The 22,156-nt window shown below is 43.8% G+C and overlaps 1 long non-coding RNA gene across 2 annotated transcripts in view; it reads left to right on the top strand.

Annotated features, from left to right (window-relative positions):
• Positions 1-3,248, top strand: part of LOC132239964 (uncharacterized) — a 14,533-nt gene extending 11,285 nt beyond the window's left edge. The window contains exons 3-4 of one of the 2 annotated variants that reach the window (XR_009454200.1): positions 907-1,005; positions 1,474-3,248. This is a non-coding gene — a long non-coding RNA (uncharacterized LOC132239964). Of the gene's footprint in view, positions 1-906 lie in introns of both variants that reach the window. The other variant, XR_009454201.1, reaches the window with a different exon arrangement.
• The last annotated feature ends 18,908 nt before the right edge of the window (positions 3,249-22,156 follow it).

A 22,156-nucleotide genomic window follows, 5' to 3' on the forward strand; every position in this document is an offset into this window, starting at 1 on the left:
CGTTCCAAATATTCTAAATGATCAGGGAAATTTTCATTGAACTGTCTAGTGAATAATGTGTTTGCCAAATGAATGCCCCGAGCAAACGGCGAGGCAGTGGACTATGGCAGAAATCACACTCACGTGAAACCCCAAGTGAAGCGTGCCCTCGTTCTGGAATGAAGTCCTCATTATAGAAACAGTGCTGATCTCCAAGAACACTTCCATCTCGGTCTTGGCTCATTTTGTGATTTTCATGAGAAGTGCTCCATTCATCACATACTTTCTGGTGTCTCCCTGTGCCAGGCGCAGGACCAGCCGTGGGTGACACAAAACACCAAGATGCACACACGTGTGCCATGGATGCACTGCTTTCAGTGCTGAGGTTGACGAGAGCAAGGACTCTGACCAGCTAAAGGCTTAGGAAGAGGGCGTGGGAAATGAGTGAGCAAGATGTGCAAGAAGAGTTCTTGGCCCCAGAGTGGTGTTATTTTGTTCCAGGCAGCAAGGCTGAGCTGGCAGAACAGTCCTGATCCAAAAGGAGCCAAGGGCAAGGCAGTGCTTGGGCCACTGTGGGCAAGCCACCTCGCTGCTTGGCAACACACACCTACCGCCTCTGCCAGCCTCCTGCCTGCAACACTCCACTACATCAAAGTCTGGGCTGGGCCGTGGGCGATAGAGCCTGTGACCCGTGCTCAGGCCCAAGCACAAAAGAGACTTGGAGAATGCCGATCTGGCATTTTCAGCTTCTTTAGAGAGAAGGGGACCCCAAAACCCAAGAAAGGGTTCAGATAGGAGACCACTAGGGCTATGGTTGCTAATAACAAGAGCTAAGGCAATTACCATTTGTTCATCCTTGCTGGATTTTTATTTAAAACCACAACTAATGAACATCAAAACATTGTTTTATTCTTCATTGTTTTCTAGAGTTAAAGTTCTCAAGATTCACATCTTAGATCCACCTCACCCTAAAGGGCACAACTGTCACAAGTTCGGAAGTGACACACCTTCTTAAAACCATGCCAGGTATGCAGGAGGACTGGTCAAACGGAGGGGTGGACTCAACCAGCCACCGCAGCTCCCCATTATCTGAAGCAGCTAACAGGACCAGTGTTTGTTCCCAGACCTGGAATATAATGGCTCGTGATTCCTCAATTAAAGGTTTGTCTCCTTCAAAGACCTGACCGGGTACTTTTTCTCAGAACAATGGAAATCTCACTCCCACCTGCCCTGGTTTACAGCTGTGCACGAACCAATGAACACATGCCTTAATGATGACCCAGTGCCATCATCCTTAGCCCTCAGCCCTCCTGGCCACTCCCCTGTGGCTGGCCAGAGGAGCTGGCTTTTTTACTGCTGAGTCCTCACCTGGAAGACTGTGAAATAGCAACTCTGGCCTTCTTCTTCCCATTCTCACCTTTCCCCCTGGTGTGCTTCCTCTGGCAAAGTTGCCTCATTCTTTCATGAAAGTTCTTCCCCCAACCTCTGCTACAGGACACGTACACAATCAACTCGGTCTGAGAGGAGCCTTCAGCTTCATGTCCAGATGGAAGAGGAGGACAGACTTAAACGGGAGAGTTCATTGGAAGAGAAGAGTTTTCAGTGACCAGAGAGAGAGGTAACCTTTCCTTGTTGCTGGAGCAGACTGAGAGATGGAGGAGGAGGGAGAGCAAGGGGACCACCACACCCTCTCCTCCTGAGATGCTGCAAAGCTGCCCTGAGCAGAGAGAAGGGGAGAGCTTGAGGATTAGAATGGGAGGAGGGTGATATTTTAAATTACATGGCACTGGGTGTTTTAAAGCTCTCAAAGTAAAAGTGAGGCTGAGATGTTGATGAGTCAGAAATGGCAATGCAACTTCAGTAAAATAAAGCCATTCCCTGTTTGAACCCCAGCAGGCCAGCCTGCTCAATAGACCTACTCAATTTTCTTCAGCCCCAGGAGACTGCCTATCCTGAGGGATGCTTCTTACTCCGTGTTTATTCCAGACTATCTATCTGACCTAAGAACACAGACTTTGGGAGGATAGAGTCAGTCTGACTTAGAGGTTACGCTACTCAACCGCCCGCTCATCCTTCCCAAGGGGAAATGAACCAGGGCCAACCCCAGCCCAGACAGGAGACTGAAAAAATGGAAAACGCAGGAAGGAAAAAATGTGTAGAGACTATTCTTGCAAAACCTTAGCCCAGATAAAGAGGTCAAAACCAAAAATAATCAGAGATCAGAATGGTAAAGAGGAGGGCTACTTGAGCCAGAAGGCAACATTAGCTTCCTCACATCCTCAGGCGAACAGGGGTCAGACAATCCCTTCAGCTCATATATGGCCTTAGACTAGTCAGGGCACATCTATCCAAGGCTTTGGTTTTCCTGACTGTCAAAATAGACACCAGTAGCTTGTTCCAGCAACCTCACACAAGTGGCATGGAGTCAAATGTGATTGCATGGCCTGAAATGAAACAGAAACTCTGAAAACTGCATAAAGCCACTCTACCCAGAATATTCCCAGTCGTCATCTGCTAATTACTGAGGCCCCTCTGGAGACTGGTTACCTCTGTAATTCTCCTAAGGATATATTTAGGCTATTCTTGTTTTGTGACTATTTTGGGGACTGCAAAAAACCCAGTATTCTACTAAATTTAAGCATGCACAGCTTACCAACAAGTTGTGTTTCAAAAGCAGATTTGCAGGTAGGCTAGAGATTCGTTTTACATAAAAACCATGTTAAAAGGAATCTGTTATACATATGCAAACCAGTAGAAAACAATAATGTTACAAAGCACGAAGCCAAACAGGAAAAATATATCTTAAGAGTGGCCAAGTAATAGTACATTCACTATTTAATACAGGTACTTTAAACTTCTCCATTAATGCTTGAATGCTGCTATTTCTTGCAGCTTGAAGACTTACGCTGGGCATAAAGCAAGTAGAACACGGGGGAGCGAGGATATGGAAAATTATAATGGAATTCCTGGCAAGTCAGAGCAACCCACACGTTTCTCCTCTAGGACTTCCTGGAGCCAGTTTCCTCCCTGCCTCTGTCCAGGGACCACCTTCTGGCTCCACGCCACCCACAACACATCCCCCCATGTGTCTCCCCCAACTCTAGCATGGAGGAGAGCCACACACAAGGTTCATGTTTAGGGGAAGGAGAGGCTGATCTTTCTATTTTAAAATTTACTAGCATAATCTAATTGCAGAAGAAGTCCTTAATTGCCCAGTTCTAAGCCAGCCTGATCAGGTGTGCTGTGCCGGCAATGGGTCCGGACCAAGGGGACTCCGTCTGTTTCTTTAAGTCTAGCATGGGTTTCCCCAGCTAGGGCTGCAGACCACATGGCCGGGACAGGCTACATCCTATGTGAGGCTCAGTACAAAATGACAATGCAGACCCTCTTGTTCAGAACTACTAAGACTTGAGTGACAGCAGAGTTTTCAATCAAACATTAGCCACTTATGCACGGACCCTGTGTTTACTGCCCAGGTCGCAGACCACTGAGGCCAGCCCTGAATGTGGCACCAACCAGCCTGGACGACCTTGACCCTCCTGGGTCATGTCCCAATTCCTGTGCAGATTTTCCAAGTGACTTCCTTTAGCCTCTTTCCATTGTGTGGACTGGGCAAAGAGCCCTTAAGAAAGGCGCCTCTGGTTCCTGGCCTCAAAGACTCCCTCTGCTTCCAAGGCCCCATATCTAGCTGGCCGAGCAGAGAGTGCTTTAACCCAGCACTTAGGTTCCGCCTCTCATGTGGTCCTGCACAGAACTTCCCCCATTAAGAACTTTCAAAAATAGGAACACAGTGCTCCAGGCCAAAGGCAATAGACACAGGGCTGCAGTGGCCACGCTGGGTCCTTCCTGTTTCGACATCTGTTTTTCACTGGTCTACACCTTCCGTCGCTGGCTGCATCCGGGCCTTTCTTTAGTCTTTAGCCTAAACCCCGTGTGATGATTAATTCTATGTGTCAGTTTGAGTGGGCCATGGATGCCTAGATATTTGATCAAACATAATTCTGGGTGTGTCTGTGAGGGTGTTTCTGAGTAAGATTAACGTTTGAATCTGCAGACTGAGTAAAGCAGATGGCTCCTCCTCCCCCATGAGGGTGGGCATCATCCAATCAGTTGAAGGCCTGAATAGAACAAAAAGGATAACCCGCCAGTGACTAGGGGGGAAAAACCAACAACACCGGGCACATTGGTCTTCACCTGCCTTTGGACTCAAACAGAAACATCGGCTCTTGGGTCTCCAAGCCTGCAGGCTTTCAGACTGCAGCTTCCACCATCAGACTGGCGCCTACACCATCCGCTCTCCTGAGTCCCAGCTGACTGGAGATCTTGAGGCTTTTCAGCTCCATAACCTCAGGAGCCAATTCCTTATAATAAATCTGTCTATCATCTATCTAAAATAAATGTTTATTTTTTTTATCTGTCAATAGTGTCAACCGATGGTCATTGGTACCAATTTAATGCCAACAGGAATGTCCAATTGTGGGTGCAGTAAAGAAGGAAACTTTATTTAGTACCAACAGCTCAATGGTAACACAGCATGGCTGTGAAAATAGCACTGCTTTGGAACAGCTTGAGCATCTATAATAATAAAAGCTTAATATGCTAATTAGACCACATGTCCTTCCAGATGACCTTCTGGACGAAGCCAGGGCTTTGAGGGAAGCCCAGGTTCCAGGTACCTGCCGGTGGCCAGAGGGAAGCCTGGGTTCCTGGTCCCAGGGGGAAGCCGGTGCCGGCAGCCAGAAGGAAGGCCTACTCTTGCAGAATTTTGTGCATCAGGCCTCTAGTAAGCTTAATAAAATCTGTCTGGAAATTTATCTGGGGTTCCTTTTTTTAAAAATATATTTTTATTGACTTCAGAGAGGAAAGGAGAGGGAGAGATAGAAACATCAATGATGAGAGAGAATCATTCATTGGCTGCCTCCTGCATGCCCCCTACCAGGGATTGAGCCTGCAACCTAGACATGTGCCCTTGACTGGAATTGAACCCCGGACCCTTCAGTCCACAGGCCGACTCTCTATCCACTGAGCTATACCAGCTAGGGCTGGGGTTCCCTTTTGATTTCTATCTTGGGGAACCTGAGAACCCTAATGCCAATATTAAAGAGATGCACTCTATGGAGGTGAAATCTTGCACATTTGATCATTTCGTTATCCATGTATTGAATTTTTAGTGAACACCTAACATATGCCTGGTGGTGTGCTGGGGACTAGGAGTCAAGCCCTGATCCTGGTGCTCAGAGGGCTCTGGTCTGGAGCAGTGACAAGCATCAGAACATATCTGACCATCTTTTGACTTAAATTCACAAAGAAGAGAGATTAGTTGGAGAGCACCTTGGTGCTAAGACACATGTCCTAGAAATTATTTTCCTGAATAAATTCACTAAGTTACATTTTGACCTCTTCCACTTGCAGGAATTTATAATTTTCCAAGGCTATAAGTTCATGTTTTCTTAAACAGATTGATCTTTTGTTAAGAAAACAAGAATAAATAAATGGTATAATCATTTAACTCCATCAGAGGTAACAAAACTCTATGCAGCCAGATGCTAAGTACCGTATATTTCACCATCTGTACATCAGCCTTTGTAGTTGAAAGACAAAAGGCAGTGACCCCTGGCCTCCTCTATAGGCTCAGTGACATCCTGCCTGATCGCCAAGGGCCTGATTGTGGCTCCCTGGATGGATTACGGCAATAACATACCCAGTCATGGGTTATTGGGTAGTGAGTGCTTATTATATTTTAACACTTTATCCTTTTTAAACCTCTCAGCAACTCTGTAAGATAGAACTACTACTACTCCTTTTTTACAGATGAGAAAACTGAAGCATCAAGAATTAAGTAACTTGCCAAGGTCCCACCTTGCTAGCAAGTAGCAGATCCGGGTCTTGAACATAAGTGATCTGGTTTTTGTCTTTCACCACTTTAGACCTGACCTGGCAATAGCATGCTTGAAAGACTGTTTTATCTCCTTTCCTTTCCTCCTACTCTATGTCCCCCTCAGCCCAGCAGCGATTTCGGTGGTGACTGGCCTTATGTTCTTTTTGCTTTTAGAAGATTGGAAATACTTTTACCACATCTCTCTACTTCTTGTTTGGTTTATCTTTTCTAAAGCTGAAAACAAACAAGAGAGAGCCCGACCTACGCCCTCAGGCGGCTTCTGAATGAGAGCCTTCCAGAACTGGGGGCTAGCACTTAGCTGATACCAGCCCAGATCCAGGCTGCCAGTGACTCCGGGGAGAATCTGAGAGGCTGACGGGCACTCCTGTCCCAGGCCCTGGCAGCAGCCCTGACTGCCACAGCAGTCACTACTGGCTGAGTGAGTGAAGGACTGAATCCAAGACACAGAGAACAACCTCACCTGCCAGTTCAGTACCGGTCTTAGTGAGAGAATTAAAAAGAAAAAAAGATGATGAAGAAGAGAAAAACCTGGAGGGAGCTCTTGCTACCTAGATAGGGTCCTGAACTCCTCCTCTCCCTTCCTTTCCTCCTCCCTTTATGAGGACCCATCCCCCCACCTCCTCTCCTTCCCAGCCCTATACCTCCCTCCTCTCCCCCTTTCCCTTCACCCACTGATCTCCTTTTCCTCTGGTAAGGTCCAACCTGTATGACTGCCTCCTAATTCAGATTAGTTTTCCTGCGTTACCATGGCAACCCACTGCTACTAAGGTGGTTCAGAGTCACTTCTCCCCTGTATTTTTAATAGGAAAGCTGCATTCTACACCTTGTCCTTCATCACTTACCACTGTCAGTGTGAGCAAAACTCCCACTCCAGGTTCTCTTATATCAGCCGTGGGCAAACTACAGCCCGCCGGCCGGATCCAGCCCGTTTGAAATGAATAAAACTAAAAAAAAAAAAAGACCGTACCCTTTTATGTAATGATGTTTACTTTGAATTTATATTAGTTCACACAAACACTCCATCCATGCTTTTGTTCTGGCCCTCCAGTCCAGTTTAAGAACCCATTGTGGCCCTCGAGTCAAAAAGTTTGCCCACCCCTGTCTTATATCCTTAAATGTGTTTTTGTTTTGTTTTTGTTAATCTTCACTTAAGGATATTTTTTCCACTGATTTTTAGAGAGTGTAAGGGAGGGAGGAAGGGAGGGAGAAGAAAAGAAAGAGAGAAAGAGAAACATCGATGTGCGAGAGACACATCAATTGGTGGCCTCCTGCATGCACCCTGAGTAGGCTGGGGATCGAACCAGCAACCCAGATGTGTGCCCTTGACTGGGAATCAAACCCATGACTCCTTTGGTGTATCAGCCAACACTCTAGTCACCGAGCAACACTGGCCAGAGCCTTAAATGTGTTAAAACAGCCATATCTCTTTTAAACTATTTTGATCTATTTTGAATAATTTTAGATATAATGTCATCACTTTAGTTAATTCCAAATATATTAGGACAGCTTTCTCCATGGAGTGTACCTGTCCTATTTAGTGAGGGGTTAGGCAAGTTGAATTTGTACTTATGCAGAGAGGCCCTGACAGCAGCTGAACTGTGACTACTGAGGAGGAAAATGTTTCAGGTGGGACCATTAGTTCCCCAGGAGCAAACCAGAAACCTGCCCCAGGGAACCGGCCACATGGGTCAGGCAGGAGCTTGTGAAAACTCCTTCCATAAGACACCCAGAACGCAGCATCCCCTCCAGGCCCTGGCTGAGCAGAAGGTCACAAATCCTATGTGTCCTCTTGGGGTTGATTATCTTTATCGTTGTGAGTTGTCGAGATTTTCCTGCTTTTTCATTTGGGGCATCTTAAATATTGTTTTGAGACTCTGGGTCTTCTTTAATTCCTAGGGAGAGTATTGATTTTGTTTGTTTGTTTGTTTCAGCAGGCAATGGCTACCTTCAGTGAGTTGTGCTTTTATGTCAGCTCAGTTTTCAGTTTAGGGGGTTTAAAAAAATTTTTTATCTTCACCCAAGGATATGTTTTTATTGACTTTAGAAAGAGAGGAAGGGGAAGAGAGAAACATTGATGTGAGAAACATTGATCAGTTGCCTCTCATATGTGCCCCAACCAGGGATTGAACCCACAACCTAGGTATGTGCCCTGACTAGGAATCAAAATGAAAACCTTTTGGTGTACGAGGCAATGCTCCTATCAACTGAGCCACCCAGTCAGGGTAGTTTTTCCAGTTTTTAAAGTGCTATTCAGATGTTTTATGAACCTACCTTCCAGTGGCCAGCCTGAGATCTGGGCTATAGTTTAATCCTCAAAGCTTTTGCTATGCTGTCTAGGGTCAGATCTATGAATCTGTAGCTCAGGAATGAACCAAGGTGTTCACATGTAACTTTATTGTATTGCTCTTTGAGTTTCCTTTATACCATGATCACTGTGACATTTTCTGGCCCTGGGGACCTGTTCTAGCCTGCTGGCTAGAAAGCTGAAGCTGCAGTTTCCTACTCTGTGGCATATTGCTGTGTCTATCTCCAAAGCCAGGCAGGTGGAGGACAGACAGAGATAAAAAAAAGGAATGCAAATTCTCCATACCTCTTGGACCATAGTCTCTTTGGTCAGAGAGAAGGGTTCCCTTCCCTCAGAGTTTTAGGTGCCTGTTCAGCTTCTGCTGACATTGCTGTCACTACCACTGCCATAGGGCTGCCTGGAAGGTTAGGTGAAGAGAATGGAAATAACTGAAAACAAGAAGTTCCTCTATTCTTTCCGATGTTTGTGGTTCCCCTTTCCATTCTCAGACCAGAAAGAGAGTGTTTCTCTTGGAGTTCTTTCTCTCCACCCCCGGAGCACAGTTCTGGGTTTCAGTCTCATTTTGATTATAGACCCTGGGGGGGACATTGTAAGGGGGGGGGGGGGAAACATGGGAAATTCACCCATGAATCAATCTTATTTGGACTTTTGGCTTTCCTCTCCAATCTTCCTGCTACCATCCCTCTTCCCCCCCCCCCCCCCCCCACTCTAAAGTCCTTAATAGCACCTTCAGATATTTTGGCTGTCATTTTTAGTCAAAAATGGGAAGAACAGGGTAAAGGGTACTTATGCCATTTTCATCGAAACCAGAATGAGTAATGGCTTTTGATATATATGAATTTACTTACAAAGGTATTATGCTAAGTGAAAAGAGCCAATCTCAAAAGTTTACATGGTGCACGAGTCCATTAATACGGCATCTGGAAAAGGCAACACTATAAGGAGGTATATTCGTTTTCTATTGCTTCATAATAAAGTTCCACAAACTTAGTAGCTTAAAACAATACACATGGCTAGGATCTCACAAGCTACAATCAATGTGTCAGCCAGGCTGCTCTCATCTGAAGGCTCAACCAGGGAAGAATCTCATCCAAGTTGTTGGCAGAATTCATTTGCAGCTCTATGATTGAGTGCCTGGCTTCTTACTGGCTATTGGCTGGAGGCCAGCCTCAGGTTCTAGAGGGCTGCCCAGTTTTCTGCCACATGGCCTTTTCCTAGGCAGTTTCACACAATTGTTTGCTTCTTCCAGGCCAGCAGGAGAGTATCTGCTAGGTCTAGAGGCCTGGTGCATGAAATTCATACACAGGTAGGGTCCCTAGGCCTGGCTGGTGATCAGGGCCGATCGAGGCCTTCCTTCCCCTGACTGCTGGCTGCTGGCTGGGGCCTTCCTTTGTTCCGTATCGCCCCTGGTGGTCAGCACATGTCATATCGAGTGGTCGGACTCCCGGTCAAACTCCTGAGGGGACAATTTGCATATTGGCCTTTTATTATATAGGATAGTCTAATCAGTCGACTGACCTTTGCTATGTAACACAACCTACCCAAGAAAGTGACACTGTATACGTTGGCCATATTCTGTTGGCTAGAAGTCACAGGTCATGCCCACACCCAAGATGGAGAAGATGATTTAGGGTGTAACACCAGAGGACAAAGGTCATGAGGACCTTGTTAAATTTATACCTACCAGGAGAAGAGAGAAGTGGTTGCAAGAAGTTAGGGGTAAGGGAAGATTTGACTACAAAGGAGCAGCCGAGCACATTCTCCGGGATGATGGAACTATTTGTATTATGATTGTTTCGGTGGTTATATGAATCTGTACATGTGTTAAAACTCATAGAACTGTATACACTTGCACACAACAATTTTAATGGCTATAAATCTAAGAAATAAAGATGGATGAATGTCTATTTTTCTCACAGTTCTGGAATCTGAAAGCCCAGGGTCAAGGTGTCAGCAGGATTGGTTCCTTCGAAGGGTCATAAAGAAAGATCTGTCCCAGGCCACTCCTTGGTTGGTATATATGGTTGTTTCCTTCCAGTGTCTTCACATCATCTTCCCTCTGTTGGTGTTTATATCCAAATCTTCCTTTTCTTCCAAGGACACCAGTAGTATTGGATTAGAGCCCACACTAATGACCTCTTTTAACTTAATTACCTCCATAAAGTAATTTTTACTCTAAATACAGCCATATTCTGAGGTACTGGGAGTTAGGACTTTAATATGAATTTTGGGAGGATATGAATTTTGGGAATTTTAGTCGATGACACTGATCTGGTACAGTGCCTGGAAAAACAGGGCCCAATAACTGCTCATTAAATGTATCAAAGACTGTTAGAAGACAGCAGCTGGACAGCAAGACTGCTGCCTGAACCCTCCACTCTCCTTAATGTCTTCTTGCTATAGTTTTAGTGATGGAAGTCCTTTTTCTCTAGTGGGGGAGGGGGCGGGGGCTGAGTTTGTGGCTGTGGAGAGATAGTTAGCAGAGAAACAATGCAAGACAGACCAGCCTAGAGTTGGGTTTTATGGCCACCACAGGTCTGGCAGACTCTGTTATAAGCCCTGATTTATTGGAGCATAGTTAGAAGTAAGACAATCAGATAAGTATGAGTACATTGCCCCAGGCAGGGTCCACTGGGACCTGGCAGGCTGGGCATTCCTCAGATAGGGTGCGTCCTCCAGCCACAATTTTCACTTAACCTCAAAGTAATGAGTACTCAGAACTCAGGCCCTCAAAAGTAAGGGGGAGACACGAGTTTTCATTAACAGATGGGAACTCCATTGAAATGTTTAAAAGCCAAGAAGGCCTCTTTAATTCAGCTTTACACATTAATAACCAAAATGAAACAAGAGCACATCTAATAAAAAATGCAAAATAAAATCCTTTTGGTCTCAAATATATTTAACTACTTAACTATAGATCCATTTATTCCTATGATTTCTGCCTACGATGTAAAAGAATGAGAGAAAATTAACCAATTCAAAGTTGTTGAATATATGACCTAGTTTTAATTTCTATCTAAAGCCTCAAAATGAGGCAATTACAGAAACAGTAAACATTTAGGATAAATGCTGTTTTGCCAGGCTATTCTTTCCTTCTAATTTCTGGCTTTCAAATTTTAAAAAGGCATTTTAATATTTTGAGATAATTTTTCCTAATTATAAAGGTAATACATGTTCATTGAAGAAAGTTTTAAAGACACAGAAAAACATAAAGAAAACACATAATCCCACCCTCAGAAAGACCCATTATTAACCTTCCAGTGTATTTTCTTCCAGTCTTTCATTTACATGTTTAAGGTAATGTTGCAATTATTCTCTATATAGTATTTTGATTCTGACTTGGCATCATACCAATCTTTTCTGCATGGTATTAAAATTCCTTGTAAACATCATTTTTTCTTATTTACTTCTTTAAAAAATACTTCTTTTGGGGGGTGTTTCTTATATTCAGTGAGTACACAAAACTTAAGGGTACAGATTGATGAGCTTTGGCATAGGTATACACCCACATAACCACCATCCAGATGTATAAATAAATATTTGCAAACTTCAGAAGGCTCCCTTTTGCCCCCTCCAGTTTTGCCTATTCTTGAGCTTGATTTCAGAGGAGCCATATCGCAAGTGCTTTTTCATAGCTGACTTCCTTCACTAAATATTAGCTCTATGAGATTTATCCACATTTTTGAGTGTTCCAGTATCTCATTGTATCAACACTTATTTTTATTATGGAGAGGCATATGTGTGTGTGCTTTTTAATTTGGGGCTATTATGAGTAAAGCTACTAGCATTTTTGTACCTCTTTTCAGACATAAGCATGCATGTCTGTTGGGTATATATCCAAGAGTAGATTTGCTTAATTATCTGATAAATCTATGTTTAACTTTGGTAGATATTGCCAAATCATTATGCAAAGTGGTAATCAATTTACCCTCCCACCAGCATCATATGAAAGTTCCAGTTATTCCCGTTCTCAGCAATATTTGGTATTGTCGATCTTTTCATTTGAATAATTCTCCTGAGTATGTAGTGGTTTCCCATTGTGGTTTTAGTTTGCATTTTCCTGGTGACTAAAGATGTTGAGCAACTTTTCAACTTGGATATCCTTTTTGTGAAGTGTCTATTTGGATCTTTTGACTATTTTTCTATGGGTTGTCTACCTTCTTCTTATTTATTTGTAGTTCTTGATGTTATATCCTGGACACAGGTCTCCCATCTGTAGTTGCTGTTTCACTTTCTTAATGGTGTATTTTTTATGAATGAGCATTCTTAATTTTAATGAAGTTCAATATATTCATCTTTTCTTTTCTGGTTTGAGCTTTTTGTGTCCTGTTTTTAAAAACCTTGGGTCATGAAGATAGTCTCCTAAAACATTTTTAATGAGTGCATACTATTTTAATAAGTGTACCATTTTCTATTTTTAGATATTTAGGTTGTACCCTATTTTTTACTATTGTAAATAAAATACTGATACTTTTTGTTATGTATTCATGTGGGTCAGTGTTTTCACATATGTTCTCATAAGAACTATCAAGCAGGGAACATTTTCATTCCTATTTCATAGAAGGATAAAGGGAGGCTGAGAGAAGTTAAGTAACTTCCCAAAGTCATATGAATATTATTATACAGTGGGGCCTTGACTTACAAGTGTCCCGACTAACGAGTTTTTCGAGATACGAGCCGTCTCTCGGCCGATTTTTTGCTTTGAGTTGCGAGCTAAAATTCGGGTTACGAGCCAGCTTCAGATACCCCACCGCTAGTTGGCGCAGCGAACGTCACAGCGAACGCCACAACATCAGCCCAGCATCACGTGTTTCACTCGTTCACTTTTTGATTTGACATATGAGTAATTTGAGTTACGAGCTCGGTCACGGAACGAATTAAACTCGTAAGTCAAGGCCCCACTGTATAGTGACAGAGCTGGAATTTCAGTTTCAAACTCTGACTGCAGAGCCAAGTTTATAAACCACCTCATTATCTACTCTTAAAATGATTATCTCCTCAAGATAAATTCCTAGAAATGAAATTTACTGGGTTGAAAGGTAAGACCATGTAAATACTCAATGATCGGCGACCTCATGCATGCCCCATGCTGGGGATGGAGCCCACGACTGGGCCATGTGCCATGACCAGGAACTCAACCTTGACCTCCTGATTCATAGGTCAACACCCAACCACTGAGCCATGCTGGCCGGGTGAGGTATACTCAGAGTAATGGTTACTGTGATTTTTCTTAAGTTTCCAGTTTTTGGAGGTTAAGTCTGGACCAGTCACTTTACATACATGTTTTTTTCTCATTAAAAACCCACAACCATCCTGCTCTTAGCATTTATAAATGCACAAATAGGGTCAGAAAGAAAAAGGAGTTTGCCCAAAGGCATATGGCTAAAAAGAAGCAGACTCAAAACACCACCTAATTCCTGTGCTTTTCAGCTGTTCCCACCTGCCAGCTTGGTAGGTGTAATAGAAAGCTTCTGCTGGCTCCTTTCTCCAGCCTGTCCCTTCTGTCCCCCTGCTGTGTGTCCTCCCCTTTCTCTCCCTGCTCCCTTTCCTCCCCCCTCACCAGGCAACCCAAGTCAACCAGCTCCCTGGCTTTCAGAGCTCAGCCAAAGGGGAGGGACCAGCAAGAGATTAGAATGAGGAAGGAAGAGTGTGAATTCCAGGTATTTTTTCTCCTCCCTATGTACCTCCTGACAGAAAGTCTCAGTTCCTGCCTGGAGCTCTCTCCTCACAGCCAGGTTCTGACAATTAAGCTCTCCTTTTGTCCCTTTAGTGGAGTGATGTGCCTGCTGATTCTAGCCAGAATTCTAGATTCTTTGTAGTTTAATTGGGACCTTGGCTGAAAGAATCACCTGAATGATAGCAAGTTTCAACACTGTCCCATCAACTCACCAATACATCAACTACTTCAGCTGAATTCTTCTTCCAGGTGTGTACTCGGTCCACCCACCCCAGGCAAGGGAGTGGCCCTCTCCCTGCAGGTGCTTGTCTCTCCTATTTGGTTACTGTGCAACTTGGGCTCTCCAATTGGCTTCAGAAAAGCTTTGACTTTGAAGTTAGTTAGCCTCTTCTTGTTTTAAGAACAAGAGTGATGCTCCTTCCAGCCCTCTACATCCTGGATGGAACAAATGTTTTATTCTGACATAGCTTCAGTTTTTCAGAAACGTTGCAATTATATGATGCAGAAAACTCTTTTGTACTCTTAACATTTGGTGACATTTGTTTTGTTATTCTCTATCTAGCTATTTCTATTCTGAATCATTTGAGAGTAGGCCACATGCCTCTTGCCCCTTTACCCGTTAATTTTTTGGTGTTGATTTCCTAAGAATAGGGTTATTTTCTTATATAATTACTGTAGCTATCGAGTTCAGGATATTTAATATTAGCACAATACCTTTATCTAATCTATAGTACATATCACAACTCTGTCTGCTATAGCAGCCCTTGTGAGAGAGGCAAGACATTTGGCCTAGATCTTTTCCCCCTCAATCTCTCAGATGAAATAGAAGCCTTAATGTGTGTGTGTGTGTGTGTGTGTGTGTGTGTGTGTGTGTGTGTGTGTGTAGTGGGGGAAGGGGATGAAGACAACAAGCACTGCTTCCTTAGGGCATTGTGAAAACCCACTACCGCTGGGAAAGAAATCCCTGCCTGGGGAGGGACAGGATTGTGCAGAGCCCACAACTGCAGCTGGAAAAGGCCAGGTGGAAAACTGGGAAAGCTCTTCACCTCACCCCTATACCAGAGACATGGTGCATGCCTAAATCTGAGGCTCAATGCCCCCCACTACCACAGTAAAGGTTTTAAATAATAAGTAGCAGAATATTAGGAGAGGAATAGGAGAGAAATGAAATGGTCAACTGACCTAAAGCTCAGGATTGAACAGATATTGCTCTGATAAACCAACCCTCATCCTAAACACAAAGTGTCCTTACTGGAAATTGAAGCTTTGGTACACCGAAGGTAACTATAGTCACAGTTCACCTCAAACCCAGTCCAATGTCTATGTATGTTACTTCCAACCCCCGCACTAACGCTAGCTCACGGATCTAAGAAACTCAGAAAACACCAAGCTAGATACATACCAAAACAAACAGAGAGAGAGAGAGAGAGAGAGAGAGAGAGAGAGAGAGAGAGAGAGAGGGGCATAGCATATTCAAACAAAAGAAAGAGGAAATCTTAAAGTCAACATTACATACAGAAGAACAAAAATAAGTTTTAAAGCAGATTTCTCATAAGATAATGGAGTGACAGCTTTAAAGTGCTGAAAGAGAAAGCTTTCAACCCAGAATCCTATACTCAGCAAGAATATCTTTATTAGAAGTGGGAGAAAAAGAAAAGAAAGAAATACTTTCTCAGATAACATGCACTGCAGAAATTCATTGCCAGCAGAACTACTCTACAAGACACATTAAAGGTAGTTCTTCAAGCCAAGCAAATACAACAGACAGAAACTTGGATCTACACAAATAAAGCAAAATAGTAGTAATGTATTTATTATATGTTTAAAGTATATGTAAAACAAAACATGTGACAAAATAACGTAAAGGGTGGGAGGAAAAACATGAAAATATATATATACTAGTATACTAGAGGCCCGATGCACGAAATTCATGCAAGAGTAGGCTTCCTTCCCCCTACTGCCGGCACTGGCATCCCTCTGGAACCCAGAACCTGGGCTTCCCTTCAGCCACCGGCAGGCCCCAGGACCCAGGCTTCGCTGCGGCCCCAGCTTTGTCCGGAAGGATGTCCAGAATGATGTCTGGTCTAATTAGCATAGTACCCTTTTATTATATATATATATATTTTTTTTTTTCAACCACTACATTTTTTTAAGTCTTCATCTAAGGATATGTTTTTTATTGATTTTAGAAAGAGAGGAAGGGGGAAAGAGAGAGAGAGAACCATCAATCTGAAAGAGAAACATTGATTGGTTGCCTCCCATGCACACCTCCAGGGATCGAACCTGCAACCTAGGTATGTGCCCTGACTGGAAATCGAATCCACAACCTTTTGGTGTATCAGATGGTGCTCCAACCAATTGAGCCACCTAGAATTTTTATTAGAAGATCTTGGATTCTTATGTTGATCCTCTATTTTTCTCATATTATTTCTCCTACATTTCTGATTTCCATCTTTTTAATTTACCTTCTTGGAGATTTTTTCAATTTTATCTTCTATGCAGTCTATTACATTTTTATATTATAGTTATACCATATTTTAAATTTATAAATGCCCTTTCTTGTTCCCTGATTATTCCTTTTTTATAGACTCCTGTTTTTATTTCAGAGTGAGATGTCCTCTTCTAACTTTTTGAGAATGTTATTTTTGTTTAAGCTTCTACAGTTTCCTTTATTGTCTCTGTTTTCTCTGGGTTCCTTTCCTCCCCTCCTATTTGTTTTGCAATCTGACTTTCATGAGACCTTCCTTGACTGGAAGGGACTATTTCTATTTAAGAGCTAACTAAAACTTCAGAGTCCTGGAAAGATGGGCTTTATTATAGAGTGCCGTTGGCCTTTCTGTGGGTTACTTTCAACATTTTCTAGAAATTTCTAGACCCCTTTTCTTTGAACCATTCAGGTTGTCCAGAAGTGACTCCATCAATAAGCATGAAGGAGAGGAGTGGTGACAAACCCAACCCATACGAAAAGAATGGCGTTGGAAGGGGGGACATGCAATAACAGGATTATTGGAATCAAAGAACATGGTGGAGTGAATGGTAGAGGGTAGGAATTTCTTCAACCCAAATAAAGTGATAAAAGTTGGGAAAAGTTAGTATAAAAACTGGGGTATGGCCAGGCTGGCATGGCTCAGTGGTTGAGGGTCGACCTATGAACCAGGAGGTCACAGTTCCATTCCCAGTCAGGTCACATGCCTGGTTGCAGGCTCAGTCTCCAGTAGGCAGCCGATCAATTGATGCTTCTCTCTCTCTCTCTCTCTCTCTCTCTCTCTCTCTCTCTCTCTCTCTCCCCCTTCCTTTTTGAAATCAATAAAAATGTATTAAAAACAAAACAAAACTGGGGCATGGAGCGGTATTAAATGTGAGGTTACTTGTGTTGTGGAGACAGGGCAGGGCAGAGGGGAAAGGGCCTACAGCTCAGCCTATGCTGGTCACTTACTTTCCCTATTGCCAGGCCTGTGCTTCACTTCCAGGCACCACTGCACCCCAAATCGCTACATCTGAGCCTTCACAAGACCAGCTACATCATTTGTGGGACCCAGGGTGAAATCTGCAGAGGCCCTTGCTCAAAAATTAGTAAGAATTTCATGGAGAAAATGGGAAGATGTTGGTCAAAGGCTACAAAGGTGCAGGTATGAGATGAATACATTTTTCAGCTGGGTTTGTCACCACAACCCTCCTTCATGTAGGGATCTGCTTAAAGCTTGTGAACTGCTCTCACTTTGCTTTTTATAGCTGCTGACTGCTTTGTTTACCAAGTTGACCTTGGCCGGGAGGCTGGAGAAGCAGCCACTATTTCTGTGTCTGAACTGTTTGGTGAGCCGCCTACTTTCCTCTCCTCCCTTCTGTCTGAGCTGCCAAATTCAGGCCTGCAGGTTTGGAGGCCCCAGATCTGAACCCACCTTCCCAGGAGTCCCATTACTAACAAGGGCTGTCAGTGACTGGGAACCCACTGGGAGAAGGGGCACACAAGCTGCTCCAGGCCTTTTGGGCACTCATGACAGAAACCCAGACAATAGAAGGTTAAGCAAGGAAGTCTTGGCTAAGGTCAATAAGCCATGACAAGGCAAGTAGAGCAGACCTAAGAGACAGTAACAATGCATTCTCTCCATTCATGTTTTGGTTTCTTTCTTCTTTCTTCCTTCCATCCTTTCTTTCTTTCTTTCTTTCTTTCTTTCTTTCTTTCTTTCTTTCTTTCTTTCTTTCTTTCTTTCTTTCTTTCTTTCTTTCTTTCTTTCTTCCTTCCTTCCTTCCTTCCTTCCTTCCTTCCTTCCTTCCTTCCTTCCTTTCTTTCTTTCTTTCTTTCTTTCCTTCCTTCCTTCCTTCTTTCTTTCTTTTTTAAATATATTTTTATTGACTTCAGAGAGGAAGGGAGAGGGAGGGAGAGAGAGAAACATCAATGATGAGAGCGAATCATTGATCGACTGCCTACTGCACGCCTCCTACTGGGGATGAGCCTGCAACCTGGGCATGTGCCCTTGACTGGAATTGAACCCAGGACCTTTCAGTCTGCAGGCTGGCACTCTATCCACTGAGCCAAACTGGCTAGGGCCATGTCTCAGTTTCTGCCTGCACAGGGCTCTCATTCTCTCACACGCATGCACACGCCAGAGGCTGTGGCCCACAGTGTCAGAACCCAAGCAAAGCAGCCATTGCACTGTCTTCTACACAATATGTCTTTGGCTTTGTGAAGGTATCTAAGCTATTGTTCACAAACCTAGAGGTATATACATACATGAGGATTAGTGGTTCATTTTATTTTATATATATATATATATTTGATTTCAGAGAGGAGGGGGAGAGAGATAGAAACATCAATAATGAGAGAGAATCATTGATCAGCTGCCTCCTGCATGCCCTCCACTGGGGATCGAGCCCACAACCCCGGCATGTGCCCTTGACTGGAATTGAACCCGGGACCCTCCAGTCCACAGGCCAGCGCTCTACCCACGGGGCAAAACCAGCTAGGACTCAGTGGTTCATTTTAAAAGACAAAGACCAGCTCTGTAATGCTTCTGAGAGAGCGCTTATCTCCTTGGACCTTGAGTGACAATAAGCGAAGTGTGAATGACGTCGGAAGGAAACGCAGAGTACAGCAGAATACCGTCTGCATGGACCTTTGATCCTAATCCACCTGGGCCAGCTTTGAAATGAGCTAACTCACAAATATTGGACATACTCTGGAGCTGAGGCATTTTTTTTTTTTTTTTACTGCACCTGAATAAACAGAGTCATGAGATCGCTTCCTCATTTCCCCTCCATCAGAGGTTGATTCCTTTCTTAATAGGCATACTCATGTTTCCAAATTCATATTTTCCCTGCCCACTATTAAAGAATGATTTAATAGTATTCTGATGCCACTTGACAGATGAGGTAAAATTCCTAGACCCATTGGAAGAAATAATATACACTCCAGAAAGAAAAGAAAGTAGGAAATGAAAAATTCTGAGGAGGTGAATAGAAATAAACCTTGAATCAAAATGTTGTTGACTAGAACAAAAAAGTAGCAGAGAAGAAAAAGTGAAGAACCAGTGTAGTATTGGAGAAATACAACTGAATGAGAATCTATACAACCTTCTGGAATAGAAACATGGATGGATGGATGGATGGATGGATGGATGGATGGATGGATGGATGGATGGGATAGGTAGGTAGGTAGGTAGGTAGGTAGGTAGGTAGGTAGATAGATAGACAGACAGACAGACAGACTGAATTAGTGGATCCAGGCATGATCAATGGCCTGTGCTGCCTTCTTATATGGCAGAGTTGAGTGAACATTATCTCAAACCCACTCACAGATGTCCCCAGGTGCTGACTTACAGGAAGACAAGTGGCCCTGCTTAAAAGAGAACAGAAACATTTTTTACTGTTTGTAAATTATTAGGCAGGAGACAGAAGCCCTAAGGAGTATACATGGCATTGTTGCTGCTTCTTGCAAGCTGTCTATGGGACTCTGGGAAAGAAATAAAGTTGGGGACTGGTTTTAAAACAGATGGCACGGGGGCATTGATCATTCTGGACCTTAACATAAAGGGCCAGAATGAGAACTTCCTAACTAGAGAGGAAGTGGATCCCGCAAAGATAGGGCAGAACAGAGATTAGTTGAGCTTCTCAGGAGAATTTTTAAAATAAAGTGTATTTTTGGTTTGAGTGGAGGAAGATGGCGGCTCCGGGCAGCTCGGGGTCCGGCCGGCTGTGAGGAACCCCGAGTGCGGCAAGCACGCCCTGAGCGGAGCGCTTCTGCTCTGCCCGGCCCGGCTCCCTCCCCGCTGTCCTCAGCGGAGCCAACCCGAGAGCGAGAGCGTGGCGCGGGCTGGGCCAGGTGAGGTCTCTCCCCTCCCGGGGCCGCGGCAGGGAGCCGGCGCCTCCTGCCCTTTATGCCCGGGGCCCGCAGCGGGCAGTGGGCACCCCGGGCCCCGCGCAGGCCCTGCTCCCCGCGCGGTGGTCGGTGCCGGCTGGACGGGAGACCTTGCAGTCGTCATCCTCGGCCTCGCTGGGTTAGGCGAGGAGGAGGAGGAGAGCCCTACCTCCAGCCATGGGGATGGGAGTGAGCCCGGCCCCTGTCCTCCAGGGCGGGCCTCCCCCTCCCCGGGACCACGACAGGGTGCGTGACCCGGGTCAGGGTGGCTGTACGGACAGACGGCAGGATTCTGATGGCGCTGGATGAAGAGTCAGACCCATTACCGGTTCTCGCTTGCTGGCAGGGACCTTGTTCTATGCTCGTTCCATTTTGAGAACAACTTTTTGTTGTCCAAATGCTCATTTAAAAAGCCGGTGTCGCCCTAACTGGTTTGGCTCAGTGGATGGAGCGTTGCCCTGCGGACTCAAGGGTCCCGGGTTCGATTCCGGCCAGGGGCATGTACCTTGGTTGCGGGCACATCCCCAGTGGGGAGTGTGCAGAAGGCTACTGATCGATGTTTCTAACTCTCTATTCCTCTCCGTAAAAAATCAATAAAACATATTAAAAAAAAAAAAAAAGCTGGTGTCGTTTTTCTCAGGAGGGAAGTCGGCTTGACGTCTTGTGGTCTTTCTCTTGAGGGATGATGGCCTCCGTTGGAATTGTGCTGTGGGGGATGGTGGAGGGGATGGCTTTGGGTTGGACACTCCAAACACCTTTTGTAACTTAAATGTGTTTTGCTGTGCTTAAAATGATGACGTCATGTGGACAGGCTACTTTAAGGGGAAGTGCCATCATTTGGATTTGAACATTCAGCATTCGCTCTGTAGCTTTTACAGTGAATAATGATGCTCTGTGCCAAGTTCCTAACTTTGAGCCTATTCATCTGTATAATCTGATTTGGTATCCTTTCATTTGTATGTAGTTATTTTATACCCTGTGACTGCCTTTGACATGCCTGGTATAAATATATTACTCAATCTACATTGAAAAATAAAATAAAATAAAGTCTATTTTTTGTTGTGTTTTTTTAAATAAAGAGATTTACAAAGATGAAAACTAAAGTGATTCAAAAGTCTACTGTGTAGAATAAATCTTAATGTTAAACAATAAAGTAACCTAGACACTTGTGAGAAAAGTTTAAACAGTACCTTAGAGATTTTTAGACAAAATATGGATGAGGATGGAGAGAAAAAAGCAAATATGGCATAGAAAGAAAAATAAGAGGGCGGGAGGTTCCCAATGATTCTCATGAGGAAAGTAGTTGAGAAACAAAATTATTACAGCCTCAGTTTCCCTAACAGTCAGGGAAAAACCAATAAGGGAAATGTACAGTTTTAATAAAATAAGACAGATATGATAAAATATATTTTACCTTTTTATTTATTTGATTTTTAGAAAGAGAAAGAGAGAGAGAATCATCAATTTGTTGTTCCACTTATTTATACATTCGTTGGTTGATTCTTGTATGTGGCCTGACTGGGGATTGAACCCTTGAACCTTGGTGTATCGGATGACACTCCAACCAACTGAGCTACCCAGCCAGGGTGGTATGATAAAATTTAAAAACAGAATATGATGGAAGAGCTTGCTTTATTCAAAAGAAACATATATCAGGTAACATATCAAGAAAATGTGCAGTGACCGTCATGAAGTGAGTATATTTATCAAGCACATAAAATGTGTTAGAAACTGGTCTAGATGTTGGAATCCAACACATGCTCTCAAGGAGCTTAGAGTCTACAATCTCAAATGGCTTTTCGATTTTAACCACCTCAAATTGTTCCAGTGACTAAATAAGGACATACCTAGGAGAAAGCTGCTATTCTCTGAAAGCACAGTCTTTTTGAGAACACACACAGAAGAGGGAAAGAAGGGAGCAGAACCAGGGGTGACTTTGCA

Source organism: Myotis daubentonii, chromosome 8 (genome assembly GCF_963259705.1).
Source record: "Myotis daubentonii chromosome 8, mMyoDau2.1, whole genome shotgun sequence".
NCBI lineage: Eukaryota > Metazoa > Chordata > Mammalia > Chiroptera > Vespertilionidae > Myotis > Myotis daubentonii.